Below are 15539 nucleotides of genomic sequence, written 5' to 3'. Positions count from 1 at the left end.
GATAATGGTGCTGGCATGATCATTAGGGGTTGGGAAAGCCTCAACCCATCGTGTGAAATGATCTACCATCATCAGGAGGTATTTGTAAACCCCCATCTTCCGTAAAATCAATTTGTATCCGTTGAAACGGACATACAGCTACATTGCGACCGCCAGGCATTACCTGGTGCATAACTTTCGTATTTACTCTCTGACAGATTGGACTACCCCGAGTACTCTGCTTGGCTACAGTGTATATTCCCGAGCAATGAAAAGACTGTCCAAAAGTATCCACAAGTGCCTGTGTTCCCCAGTGTGTCTGCTGGTGGAGCTGATCAATAATTTGCCGAGCCAAGGCTTTGTTCAGCACTTGGCGTCCTTCTGCCGTCCAGCACAACCCATCAACAGTTTGACGCATTCCCTGGTCCTTCATGTAAACCAACTCTTCCTGTGAAAAGATGGGAGTCTTTTGAACCTCATATGGGGTGGGCAGTAACAGCTGCATGTCTATTTTTTCCGTGAGCGCAGCCTGTTTGGCAGCTGCATCTGCCTGTCTGTTCCCCTGTGCTTCAGCACTGTCACCACTTTGATGGCTCCGTACATGAACTACAGCTATTTCCTCAGGTAATGTAAGAGCATCTAGAGATTGGACAATTAAGTTTTCATGGAGCAACTTTTGTCCTTTCCCAGTTATCATTCCCCCCTCTTTCCAGATCTTCCCAAAGGTGTGCACTACACAAAAAGCGTACTTTGAGTCTGTGTAGATCGTGCCCACCTTGTTCTCTAGACCCTGGAGAGCTCTAGAGAGAGCATACAATTCACAAGATTGTGCTGACCAATGACCGGGAAGGCGACTGGCTTCAATCACCACTCCTTCTTCCCATCCACTACACTATACCCGCTATAGCGAGTGCCATCAATGCAACAGGAAGATCCATCAATAAACCACCTTTTACCCTCCTGTAAAGGCTCATCGCTTAAATCCTCTCTAATTTTGGTCTGTAAATCTATTACCTCTAAACATACATGCTCTAAATCATTTATGGTATTGTCAGAATTTGGAGAAACCAAGAAAACTGCTGGATTGTGTTCTTTATTCGTAATCACGGTCAAATCATCCCTATCCATTCGGATCGATTCGTATTTTAAAATTCTAGAGTCTGTGAGGCACCTTCCAGCAAGTTGTAAGAGAATATTGTGGACTGTGTGAGGGGTATGAACTATCATCGGGGCACCAAACGTAATCTTTCGTCCTTTCTCAACTAAAATAGCAGTGGCTGCGATGGCTTGCACACATTCTGGCCAACCACGACAAACAGGGTCTAAAACTTTTGACAGGAAAGCAACTGGCTGTCTACAGCCTGCCCTCTCTTGTGTTAGTACGCCGGTGGCCACACCTCCTTTCGCATTGGTATATAGGTCAAATGGCTTATTTAGTGTTGGTAAAGCCAACACTGGGGCACTAATAAGGTGCTTTTTTCATCAAGTTAAAATCTTTAATCTCTTCTTCTGTCCAGACAACAGCTTCGCCCCCTAGAATCGTGAGTTTATCATAGAGAAATCTGACCAGGCTAGAATAATTTTCAATCCAGATTCTACAGTATCCCACTAAACCAAGGAATTTCCTAAGTTCTTGGGCATTCTTGGGAGGTGGGATCTGTAGAATACCATACATCCTCTCTGGACTTATTTTACTAGTCCCCTGACTCACCAGATGACCTAAGTATTTAACTTCTGATTGAACAAATTGCAATTTGGATTCACTCACCCTGAGACCCTTATTCTCCAGAAAATTCAACAGTTCAACAGTATACTGTTTAACTAATTTGTACGTTTTTCCCGTTTTTCAGGGAGAGCAGCAGCGGCCCCGGCCCCGGTCCGGGCGAAGTGTAGACGGCGGCGGCCCCGATACGGGCAGGAGCAAGGGGGAGACGGCGGCCCCGGCCTCGGTTGAGTGAGGCAGGCGGAGGCCCCGGTCCGGGCAGGGAGTGGGAGGCGGCGGCCCCAGTCCAGACACAGGGACAGCAGCAGCGGCCCCGGCCCCGGTCCGGGCGAAGGGTAGACGGCGGCGGCCCCGATGCGGGCAGGAGCAAGGGGGAGACGGCGGCCCCGGCCTCGGTCGAGTGAGGCAGGCGGAGGCCCCGGTCCGGGCAGGGAGTGGGAGGCGGCGGCCCCAGTCCAGGCACAGGGAGAGCAGCAGCGGCCCCGGCCCAGGTCCGGGCGAAGGGTAGACGGCGGCGGCCCCGATACGGGCAGGAGCAAGGGGGAGACGGCGGCCCCGGCCTCGGTCGAGTGGGTCAGGCGAAGGCCCCGATCCGGGCAGAGAGTGGGAGGCGGCGGCCCCAATCCAGGCACAGGGTGAACTGCGGCGGCCTCGGCCCCGGTCCGGGCAGTATGGACCGACCTAGGAGGGGAGGCAGGCCCCTCCAGCCCGGGTAAGAAACCTGCATAGGAGAAGGCCACTCCGATATAAAACCTACGACCCAAGGACCTCGCTGCCACGTCCGAGCTTGCTCGGCCACGGCACACGAACCATGGGTGTAAAGGGTGGGGCCAGTACTGCGCGCACTGCACTCCACCTAAAAGCTCCTTTGCGCAGGCCCGAGGACAGGTCCACGTCCTCCCCCTCCACGTCCTCCCCCTCCACGTCCTCCCCCTCCACGTCCTCCCCCTCCACGTCCTCCCCCTCCACGTCCTCCCCCTCCACGTCCTCCCCCTCCACGTCCTCCCCCTCCACGTCCTCCCCCTCCACGTCCTCCCCCTCCACGTCCTCCCCCTCCACGTCCTCCCCCTCCACGTCCTCCCCCTCCACGTCCTCCCCCTCCACGTCCTCCCCCTCCACGTCCTCCCCCTCCACGTCCTCCCCCTCCACGTCCTCCCCCTCCACGTCCTCCCCCTCCACGTCCTCCCCCTCCACGTCCTCCCCCTCCACGTCCTCCCCCTCCACGTCCTCCCCCTCCACGTCCTCCCCCTCCACGTCCTCCCCCTCCACGTCCTCCCCCTCCACGTCCTCCCCCTCCACGTCCTCCCCCTCCACGTCCTCCCCCTCCACGTCCTCCCCCTCCACGTCCTCCCCCTCCACGTCCTCCCCCTCCACGTCCTCCCCCTCCACGTCCTCCCCCTCCACGTCCTCCCCCTCCACGTCCTCCCCCTCCACGTCCTCCCCCTCCACGTCCTCCCCCTCCACGTCCTCCCCCTCCACGTCCTCCCCCTCCACGTCCTCCCCCTCCACGTCCTCCCCCTCCACGTCCTCCCCCTCCACGTCCTCCCCCTCCACGTCCTCCCCCTCCACGTCCTCCCCCTCCACGTCCTCCCCCTCCACGTCCTCCCCCTCCACGTCCTCCCCCTCCACGTCCTCCCCCTCCACGTCCTCCCCCTCCACGTCCTCCCCTCCACGTCCTCCCCCTCCACGTCCTCCCCCTCCACGTCCTCCCCCTCCACGTCCTCCCCCTCCACGTCCTCCCCCTCCACGTCCTCCCCCTCCACGTCCTCCCCCTCCACGTCCTCCCCCTCCACGTCCTCCCCCTCCACGTCCTCCCCCTCCACGTCCTCCCCCTCCACGTCCTCCCCCTCCACGTCCTCCCCCTCCACGTCCTCCCCCTCCACGTCCTCCCCCTCCACGTCCTCCCCCTCCACGTCCTCCCCCTCCACGTCCTCCCCCTCCACGTCCTCCCCCTCCACGTCCTCCCCCTCCACGTCCTCCCCCTCCACGTCCTCCCCCTCCACGTCCTCCCCCTCCACGTCCTCCCCCTCCACGTCCTCCCCCTCCACGTCCTCCCCCTCCACGTCCTCCCCCTCAAAAGATGCTCACAAACTCAAGCTAGCATGCTGGAACATCAGAACCATGATAGACAAGGCTGACAGCCACCGACCTGAACGTCGGTCTGCCCTCATTGCACATGAACTCCTCAGACTTGACATCGACATAGCCGCTCTCAGTGAAGTCCGCCTGGCAGATGTAGGCAGCCTCCAAGAACGCGGCGCGAGCTACACACTCTACTGGTCTGGCAAGCCTTCGGATGAACGACGCCTATCTGGTGTAGGCTTCATGGTCAAGAGCTTCATTGCCTCCAAACTCGAAAACCTTCCGACAGGCCTCTCGGACTGAATCATGTCCATGCGACTCCCACTTCAAAACAAGCGTCACATCACCCTCATCAGTGTCTATGCTCCAACCCTCTAGGCGGAACCAGCAGAAAAGAACAAGTTCTACACCGACCTGCGCAACCTCATCCAACGTACCCCTACAGCCGACAAGGTTGTCATCCTGGGCGACTTCAACGATCGTGTCGGCAAAGACTCAGAAACCTGGACAGGAATCCTGGGCAAGCATGGCGTCGGCAAGTGCAACAACAATGGGCGCCTCCTGTTGGAGCTCTGCGCAGAACAGCGACTTGTCATTACAAACACCCTTTTTCAGCAGAGGGACAGCCTTAAGACCACCTGGATGCATCCCCGATCCAAACACTGGCACCTCCTGGACTACATCCTGGTGCGAGAAAGTGACAAACAAGATGTGCTCCACACCAGGGTCATGCCTAGCGCGGAATGCCACACTGACCACCGGCTGGTTCGCTGCAAGCTCAACCTTCACTTCAAGCCAAAGCTCAGGAACAATAAAGCCCCCAGAAAGAGGTTCAATGTTGGAAACCTGCAGTCAGACGAAGCGAGAGGAAACTTCCAGGCAAACCTCAAAGCAAAGCTCGACGTTGCAACCCGCCTCACGGACCCGTCCCCTGAAACCCTCTGGGATCAGTTGAAGACGACCATACTGCAATCCACTGAAGAGGTACTGGGCTTCTCCTCCAGGAAAAACAAGGACTGGTTTGACGAAAACAGCCAGGAAATCCAGGAGCTGCTGGCAAAGAAGCGAGCTGCCCACCAGGCTCACCTTACAAAGCCGTCCTGTCCAGAGAAGAAACAAGCCTTCCGTCGCGCATGCAGCCATCTTCAGCGCAAACTCCGGGAGATCCAAAATGAGTGGTGGACTAGCCTCGCCAAACGAACACAGCTCAGCGCGGACATTGGCGACTTCAGGGGTTTCTACGAGGCTCTAAAGGCTGTGTACGGCCCCTCACCCCAAGTCCAAAGCCCGCTGCACAGCTCAGACGGCAAAGTCCTCCTCAGCGACAAGATCTCCATCCTCAACCGATGGTCAGAACACTTCCAATCTCTTTTCAGTGCCAACCGCTCAGTCCAAGATTCCGCCCTGCTCCAGCTCCCTCAACAGCCCCTAAGGCTAGAGCTGGATGAGGTTCCCACCCTGGATGAGACATATAAGGCAATCAAACAACTGAAAAGTGGCAAAGCAGCAGGTATGGATGGAATCCCCCCAGAAGTCTGGAAGGCTGGCGGCAAAACTCTGCATGCCAAACTGCATGAGTTTTTCAAGCTTTGTTGGGACCAAGGTAAACTGCCTCAGGATCTTCGTGATGCCACCATCATCACCCTGTACAAAAACAAAGGCGAGAAATCAGACTGCTCAAACTACAGGGGAATCACGTTGCTCTCCATTGCAGGCAAAATCTTCGCTAGGATTCTACTAAATAGAATAATACCTAGTGTCGCCGAGAATATTCTCCCAGAATCACAGTGCGGCTTTCGCGCAAACAGAGGAACTACTGACATGGTCTTTGCCCTCAGACAGCTCCAAGAAAAGTGCAGAGAACAAAACAAAGGACTCTACATCACCTTTGTTGACCTCACCAAAGCCTTCGACACTGTGAGCAGGAAAGGGCTTTGGCAAATACTAGAGCGCATCGGATGTCCCCCAAAGTTCCTCAACATGATATCCAACTGCACGAAAACCAACAAGGTCGGGTCAGATACAGCAATGAGCTCTCTGAACCCTTCTCCATTAACAATGGCGTGAAGCAAGGCTGTGTTCTCGCACCAACCCTCTTTTCAATCTTCTTCAGCATGATGCTGAACCAAGCCATGAAAGACCCCAACAATGAAGACGCTGTTTACATCCGGTACCGCACGGATGGCAGTCTCTTCAATCTGAGGCGCCTGCAAGCTCACACCAAGACACAAGAGAAACTTTTCCGTGAACTATTCTTTGCAGATGATGCCGCTTTAGTTGCCCATTCAGAGCCAGCTCTTCAGCGCTTGACGTCCTGCTTTGCGGAAACTGCCAAAATGTTTGGCCTGGAAGTCAGCCTGAAGAAAACTGAGGTCCTCCATCAGCCAGCTCCCCACCATGACTACCAGCCCCCCCACATCTCCATCGGGCACACAAAACTCAAAACGGTCAACCAGTTTACCTATCTCGGCTGCACCATTTCATCAGATGCAAGGATCGACAATGAGATAGACAACAGACTCGCCAAGGCAAATAGCGCCTTTGGAAGACTACACAAAAGAGTCTGGAAAAACAACCAACTGAAAAACCTCACAAAGATAAGCGTATACAGAGCCGTTGTCATACCCACACTCCTGTTCGGCTCCGAATCATGGGTCCTCTACCGGCACCACCTACGGCTCCTAGAACGCTTCCACCAGCGTTGTCTCCGCTCCATCCTCAACATCCATTGGAGCGCTTACACCCCTAACGTCGAAGTACTCGAGATGGCAGAGGTCGACAGCATCGAGTCCACGCTGCTGAAGATCCAGCTGCGCTGGATGGGTCACGTCTCCGGAATGGAGGACCATTGCCTTCCCAAGATCGTATTATATGGCGAGCTCTCCACTGGCCACCGTGACAGAGGTGCACCAAAGAAAAGGTACAAGGACTGCCTAAAGAAATCTCTTGGTGCCTGCCACATTGACCACCGCCAGTGGGCTGATAACGCCTCAAACCGTGCATCTTGGCGCCTCACAGTTTGGCGGGCAGCAACCTCCTTTGAAGAAGACCGCAGAGCCCACCTCACTGACAAAAGGCAAAGGAGGAAAAACCCAACACCCAACCCCAACCAACCAATTTTCCCTTGCAACCGCTGCAATCGTGTCTGCCTGTCCCGCATCGGACTTGTCAGCCACAAATGAGCCTGCAGCTGACGTGGACTTTTTAACCCCTCCATAAATCTTCGTCCGCGAAGCCAAGCCAAAGATGTTTTTCCCGTGATTAACAAATCATCAACATATTGTATCAACTGGCAATTCTCTCTCCGAGGAGCCTCGTCTAGTATTTGTTCTAAGACCTGGCCAAATAAATTTGGTGATTCTGTGAAGCCCTGGGGAAGGACCGTCCACCGATATTGATTCTTGCGTCCAGTAAAAGGATTTTCCCATTCAAAGGCAAACATGTCTCTGCTCTCCGTTGCTAACGGACATGTCCAAAAAGCATCTTTGAGGTCAATCACACTAAACCATTTACTATGGGGATCGATTTTGCCCATTATCATATAGGGATTAGGTACAACCGGGTGATGGGTGAGAATAATTTTGTTCAGCTCCCTCAAGTCCTGCACTAATCGATAGGTACTGTCTAGTTTTTGGACATGTAAAATTGGGGTATTAAAAGGTGACATACAAGGTTCGAGTATACCATCTTTCACCAACTGGTCAATTACTGGCTGCAGCCCCTTACGGTCAGCCATAGGAATTGGGTACTGTTTTCGTCTAATTACTTGCTCAGGATCTTTTAAAGTAATTTGCAGGGGAGGAATATCTAACACTCCTCTATTGCCTCTTTTTGCCCATACTCCAGGATTTATTAGTTCCCGATCCTCCTCGGTTAATACATACAATTGAACCCCGATACCTGATTCCAGTGGGCTGGTGCCGATAGCCAATTGGTCCTGTAAATCTCATCCTAACAAACAAACTCCAGCTTGGGGAACTAGTAAAATATCCTCTGTTATTATCTTTTCTCCCATTTGTATTCTTACATCCCTTAATACAGGGACTGTAAAATCTCTTCCTCCTCCTCCCAAATTCATCACTGTCCCCTCTATCTTAACACCCTCGGGTGGTTGTAAAATACTAGATCGGGCTGCCCCACAATCTACTAAAAAGGTCATCTTGTCACTGTGGGGTCCTATGCTTAAATTTACCAATGGTTCTCCGTGCAGCCTCACGGTGTGTATTGACTGAGAACAGTGACCCCCCCATTCATAATCTGCTTCCATCTTCCATCAGGGCGTAAGATTGCGTCTCCCTGGCTCGCATTGGGTATTCTCTCTTAAAATGTCCCTCCTTTTTACAATGGTAGCAAACTAATGCTCCTGTTTCCCAATTCCTACCAGGGTCTCCACGGGGTCCCGGGAATGGTCGTCGTCCCCGGAATTCTCCTCTACCCCTGCCTCTGCTCTGGTCTCTACTTCCCCACTCCTGGCGCTCCTCCCAACGTCCAGGAGCTGGCACACCGCCCCTACCCTTTCCTTGCTGTCCCTCCACGACTTCCTTGACTGCCTGCATCAAAATCTTAGCCTTTCCTTTCTGTTTATCCTCAGACCTCTGGATGTATGTCCTTTGTGCGATCTGTAAAAGCTGTTATTCCCTGTTCATGCCAATTCTCAGTCTTCTGCAATTTTCTTCTAATGTCTGGGGCTGAGTTTGTAACAAAGCCTGTTAATAACAATTATTCACCCGCTGGGGATTCTATATCCAGACCCCCATATTGCTGTATGGCCATACGCAATCTATTCAGAAATGCAGAGGGGGTCACCTCGGGACCTTGGGGAACCTCAAATGCTTTCTTAAAATTCTGTCCCTTTGGAACAGATTCCTTGATTCCTTTTATCAGATTAACCCTATATTCCAATGTGCGACCATCATTAGTATTCTTATCCCAATTTGGTTTTGCCAGGGGGAATTTAAGTTCCCCAGGTATTGCCTCTGGTCCCCCTTGGTGTTCCCTATCCCAGACTCTAATCCCTGCCTGGCATCCACGTTCATCCAAAGTGAGCAGAGCTCTAAAGATCGATGTTAACTCATCTCATGTATATATATATTTGGTCCCAAAAATTGATCTAATTGTTCGGCACATCACTGAGGATCCTCTATCAGGGAGGTAATTTCTCTCTTAAAGTTACGCACCGTACTAGTCAGGAGCACATTTACGAAACCGAGACCCCCTCCCTCGGGAACTTCCCATAAAGGTCTCATCCAGTCAATTTCTGGCTTATCCTCTCCTTTATAATGTCTAGGTTCCTGCTCTCCGGGAAATTAATCAAAGGGTTCTGCCCTTCCCTCCCGGAGGGTCTCACATCTTTTGAATCAAAGTCTCCTCCCTCTCTTGTCAATTGAGGTGGTAATCTAGTACTTTGTGAACAGGTCATCATACCACCCCTACTTTCTTCTTTCTTTAGCTGTGGGGGAGGAGGGGAAGGTGAAGAAGGGTAGAGCATTGGAGAGAGGGGAAAGATAGGAGCCGGCATAGGAGGAGCATAAGGTGGAGGAAAGGAATGTAACACTTTCCATCCTTGTGTTTCAGGGACAAAAGGTTCCTCATGCTTCTTGTCCTTGCATTCCTTTTCATTCAAAACCAGTTGATCAACCGATCCACTGAGCCAACAGGCTGCATATTCTCTGCTCTCAATATTATCTCTTTGATTTTGATAGAGCCAGATGTTCAATGCCTGACACATCCAGTGCTAATCGGATCCGAACTTTGGCCAATATACCAAATTCCCTTTTATCAGGTTTTTAACCCATTCCAGACAGCAATACCTGACCATGGTCTGTTTGTCTTTCCTGCGGGTTCTCTCCGCACCCCAATCAGATAGCATTAATCCTAATGGACTTTGCTTAGTTATCTGATCATCCCGTCCTTCATTAGGACTATCTCCCATGCTACTCACACCTCCCATACTAACAGGTAAGTAAAATTCCTCTTACCGGGATCCAGTAGCTATTCCTAGCATGCTTCCTTAACGTCCTCCCGTCGTTTGTTCTCAATATTTCTTCTCGGATATCACTCGCTTCATCCACTGACCAGTCACCCGCCGTCCGTGAGTCCAGCTGAATCAGCTGGGGTGCATCTACCCTCGTCGTTGGGCACTCTGTCAGTGGAGGGAGTGCGATCCCAGACGAGCCCCCATTTGTGAGAAACAGATGTACCTTCACAGAAATTGCTCGAGACAAAAATTGAGAACAAAGAACATTTATTATACAACAATGCAAAGTTGGGTGCTTTCCCCTTACCCTGGGAATACACACATACACTGGGGCTCACCCAACTTTTATACAGTTTATTTCAGTATAGGAATACCCTCCCCCTTACATTCTTCTGCCTCCTGGATAGGTTTGGCATTAGGCAATCCTGCCTGCCTACGTGTTGTTTCTGTGAATATGGAGGACCAGGGGGTATCCTGTCGGTGTCTCATCATGTCATTATCCTCATTGTCCTTATTCACAAACCTGTCTTTGTTCTAATTTACACCTTCCCAACTCTCAGGGCTACAGCCTCTCTTCATATGCAGAACTTGCTAATACTGTCTAGGGCTTACTAATTTCACATGCAGAACTTGGTAATTCTGTCTAGGGCTAGGAGACCCATATCTTATTCAGACTAACTCTACTTCCTACATATATTATCTATTGTCTATCCTTATCTCATTCATATGTGAACTTGCTGATTCTGTCTAAAGACTAGAAGATTCTTATCTTACTCAGACTGACTCTGCTTCCTACATTCTAATATCCATTTCTTATCCTGTTCATACTGGGCTTTATTCATTTACCCATATATCTATATTAGTTTCCTCATCTTTAAATTTTTATATCAGTTTTAATCATCTCTCACAATCCTCACTTTTCTTTTAAATCAGTGTTACTGATCTCTTACACAAGCTAAGCTTGGATTAATATTTTCTTTGGTTAACTTTGGACAGTTCATAGTTGAAAGATTGGATTTTCATTGAAGCAAGTTGTTATTTTTTTGACTTGTTGGCTTGTGAAAAAAAATACATTTAAAAGGAGCTTAAAGGCTATAGAGAAATATTATTTATTAAATATTTTATATCTCATTTGTTAATGCTTCTTCTGGAAAGAGTTTAACCAATACTATAGTTAAACATTTATTTTAATAAGAAAAAGTTTAACATTACATATGTTGAAAGAAGAGAAAACATGCAAATGTTGAAAATTTTCAATCAATATTTAGTTTGGCCCATGACTTAGTCCAAGTTTTTAATTTTGGCCCTCTGTGAATTTGAGTTTGACACCCCTGATCTAGAGGGTCAAAGGCTTGTTCATACCAACACTTTCCAGACCTTCACCCTAGGTGAGGCCAAGCTGCCAATCCTGCATTTAGATTCTGTTAGTCTTTCGGAGAATGAAGCTGCCAAGTTGTTGGCGGAATTCTCTGCAAAAAATATGCCAAAATTCACTTCGGCGATGCTGAAACACGAGGTCCACACCACATACCAACTGAAGGGACACCACTGCCTGCCCAAGCTTGCAGGCTCCCTTCAGATAAACTTTATCTGGCCAAAGAGGAGTTTAAAAGGATGGAGGGCATGGAAGGCCACAGGAGGATAGAGACCCTGCGGTGATTACCACAGGTTGAACGAGGTTAGTGCATCATTTACTGGACTTTGAGTCCAATCTGCAGGGAGCCCGCATTTTTTCCACAGTGGATATGGTCAGGGGGCATCATCATATCACAGTTCACCTGGATGACATTCCAAAAACAGTTATTAGGCCTTTTTAAATTCAGAAGGATGCCTTGTGGGCTCAATAATGATACTCAGACTTTCCAACATTTAATTGACAGAGTGGGATGAAATCTCAACTTTACCTCGTATACCTAGATGACATTTATCACTAGCCGCAATAGTGAGGAGCATCTGTCCCACCTGTGCAAACTTTTCACATGTTTGAATGAGTTTGGGCTGACCATCAACCTGGCCAAGTGTCAATTCAGGATAGCAATCAACAACTTTCTGGCAAAGATCGAGCCGATGCAGGTATTCGCTAAGCCCAGTACAGTTAAGGGCTTCCAGGAATTGGTTGGAATGGTGAACTTTTATTGCCAGTTTCTACCGTCAATGGCTCGTATTGTCTACCCCCGCCCCCCCCACCCCCTGCCCTCCTGTCAGGCAAGGCAAAGGAAGTTACTTGGGATGAAGAATCGTCGGCAGCATTCAAAAACACCTGAGACCACCAAAACTCAAGTACAGTGTGGTGAATGTCTGCCAAGCTGGCTGTCTCCCCTCTGGCGAGCCTTGCTGTACTAACATTGGCTGTGCATTATCTCTACTGTTAAGGAGACTCCTCTTGGGTATAACTGTGTATGCACCTATTATCTTTCATTATTGTACCATGAGTTTCTGCTAATAAAAGCCATGAATATTGTTTGACCACATCATCTTTGTCTACTTCATCAACTGGCACTTCAATTTTATTAGCAGAAATAAATGCAGCACTCAAGCCAGAGCAGCTGATAATCAACCAGTCTGCCCCAAGGGCCAGAGAAATTTTCAACCACTGGATTGTTCATTTTAATTACTAGATGGCTCGAGACGTGGTCGATGAGGCGATACAGCGGGGCCACCTGAACTCTCTGCTGGGTGAGGTCCCTTTCACCATAACGCAAGGAGCTACCACTCTGGCTATAACCCAGGAAAGTCAGACCACAGAATGTGGTGCTTGCTCGACACCAGTTGCTGACTAGACGCCATAAACCCGGGGAAAGTGATGCTACTTATGCACTGGCCCTCAACTCACTGGCAAACGAATGTGATGCCAGGGCAGTCGATGTGCAACACCGCAATGCCTTGAAGCTGGATGCTTTTGTCAACGGTTACATCCGATAGAGGCTGCTGGAGATGGAGCCTTTAACCTATGACTGGGCAGTCACTCTAGCCAAAACACTGAGAAGTGCCATGCGGTCCAGTGAAATACTAGAAACAGAAAAGGAAACATTCAGGAGTGCTGGAACCCCGAAGGAAAGAAAAGGGCGAACCTCTGAAAAATGCTACTTCTGTGATAAGAGCTGGCACCCCAGACAGAAGTGCCTGGCTCAATTTGATACCTGCAGCTATTGTGGGAAACTTCGCAACTTCACTAAAGCGTGCAAGGCAAAAAGTACTCCCACTGATAAAAAAGAAGCACCAAGAAAATGTGTCCTGGAGCTGCAGGAATGGAAGACAACTGTAAAAAGGGGAATCTTCAGATGAGCAGGCTGAATGGACATCAAGTGACGGCGAGGCGAGATCCCCTGTGATAGCTCAATTGACTGTAAAGCTTGGGGGATGTTACGGACTGGAATGGTCGACTCTGAAGGGGGAGGTAAATGGTGATACGTTTGATTGTCAAATAGACTCGGGGAGTATTGACAGCTACATCCACGAGAAGGTTGCAAAGGAGCCACCTGTTTTGAGAAAAAGCACCAGAATTCATAAACAATCTGATAGGCTGACATATTCATAAAACATCTCATTATATTTTGATTGCTTGCTAGATACTGGTGTATTTTGGCTGCTAGAGTATTCTCAATGCCAAACATGGTATCCATGTATCAGTTGCTTCAGTCTTTCCTAGCAGCTGTCCTTTTGATTTTTAAACTCTTCTTCTGCCGGGGGAGACTGTGGTGAATGTCTGCCAAGCTGCCTATCTCCCCTCTGGCGAGCCTTGCTGCACTAACATTGGCTGTGCAATATCTCTACTGTTAAGGACACTCCTCTTGGGTATAACTGTGTATGCACCTACTGTCTTTCATTATTGTATCATGAGTTTCTGCTAATAAAAGCCATGATTATTGTTTGACCACATCGTCTTTGTCTACTTCATCAACTGGTACTTCATACAGTGCTTTCAATCGAGAATTGTTGGCACTGTACCTAGCTATCAAATACTTCAGGTATTTTCTAGAAGGCAGGCATTTCATGCCTTTTACAGACCACAGGCCACGTACATTTGCCTTCACTAAGGTATCAGATCCATGGTTGGCTTGTCAATAGAGATATTTATCACATATTTCTGACTTCACAAAGTCATCAAACACATCTCAGGAAAGGCCAACGTAGTTGCAGATGCGCTGTCTCGCGCAGCTATACAATCCGTGCAGATCTTAGCCCAAGGGGTGGTCTAAGGCAGATGAAGAAATACCACATTACAGAAGACAGGACCTGCAGCTGGAAGAAATTCCAATATGCCCAGGGGTACTCAAACTCTTGTTTGATGTATCTACAGGTTATTTGTGCGCAATCATTCCAGTAGCCTGGATGCGGCAGGTATTTGACGCAGTACACGGGTTGGCATCCATCGAACAACTGTCCAGATGGTAGCCAACAGATTTGTGTGGCACGACCTTCAAAAACAGGTCAGCAATTGGGTGAAGACATGCACTCATTGGCAGACATCCAAAGTCCAGCACCACACAAAAGCCCCACTACAATCTTGAGTCAACATATCGGTGGTTTGACCACATACACATGGACATTGTAGGTCCCCAGTGACACATGGTTCCCATTTCCTTCTCACTATAGTGAGAAGCATGACTACCGACACCTGCGCCAGGGCCCTCATTTTGGCTTGGATAGCACATTTTAGTCTGCAAGCACAGACCACAACTGATAGGGATGCCCAATTCATCTCACGCCTGTGTCACCAATGGCCACCCTGCTTAGAACCAAGTTGGACCACACAACTGTGTACCACCTACAATCCAAAGGACTAGTAGGAAGGCTCCACAGGCATTTTAAATCGGCCCTTACGGCACATCTGCAGAGACCAAACTGGATTGATGAATTGCGTACCATTACGAGCCCATAGGGCCCCAAAACCTAGAAGCAATATTCACCAAGACAAATGGTCACTTTAACAAAAGTTGCTTTTAATTATCTTTAAACATGAAAATAGAATCAAACTTTAATTTATCATTATTGATTTAATCCCCTTCTAATTCTAAGCGCACGTGTATGTAATGTATGTACAAGTTCAGAAAGGTTCGTTGATTCATAGTCCAATCTCACTTCTCATTCCTCCAAGTTCACTGGTTGCAGACAATTCTTATACTATGAACAGAATTTAACATTTATGAATTTCACCAGGCTTTGGTGCTTGAAAGGTAAATGGTTACTGCTCAGGAAGGTTCTTGTCAGTCTTCAGAGAGATTTGTTGTTCCTTTTTAATCAGCCACTCCAGTATCTTGCTGATTAAACTTGCCCCCTTCAGGGTTTTCCACATGATAACCTTTTTCTTTCAGATCACCAGAGTTCCTTTTTGTTTCCCTTATTCTAAGTGAAACATTAGACAGCCAGTTCTCTCCTCTTGCATGCATCACAAGAGCTTTGACCAGGCTAAACAAAGCACTTACAAACCCATCCTCCAAATGGGGCTTACCACAAGCTTGCCAGCTTGTCCTGTTCCAGTTCCAGCTGCTGTTACTGGCTGTAACACTGCAGAGGTGATCTGTGTGTATGTCTCTCTCTCACAAAACCACATGACCCTCTTAAACAACTCCAGACAATCTGTGGCTCCAACAATATCTTTCATCTGTTGCCTTTTTGTAAACAATCCATTAGTGAAGTCTTAGGCACTCTCCAAAGCTCTTGTAAAGACTGTTTGGCCCCATGTCTAATATGGGGAAGAGCTCGAGTATTTTAAATAAGATCTGTTTTAAAGTGTTTGTATATGACCTACTCAACAAATCTTTCTCATGAGGATAG

This window comes from Narcine bancroftii, chromosome 3, assembly GCF_036971445.1.
Source record: "Narcine bancroftii isolate sNarBan1 chromosome 3, sNarBan1.hap1, whole genome shotgun sequence".
Classification (NCBI taxonomy): domain Eukaryota; kingdom Metazoa; phylum Chordata; class Chondrichthyes; order Torpediniformes; family Narcinidae; genus Narcine; species Narcine bancroftii.
The sequence above is the reverse complement of the archived record's forward strand: the minus strand, read 5'-3'. Positions refer to the sequence as shown.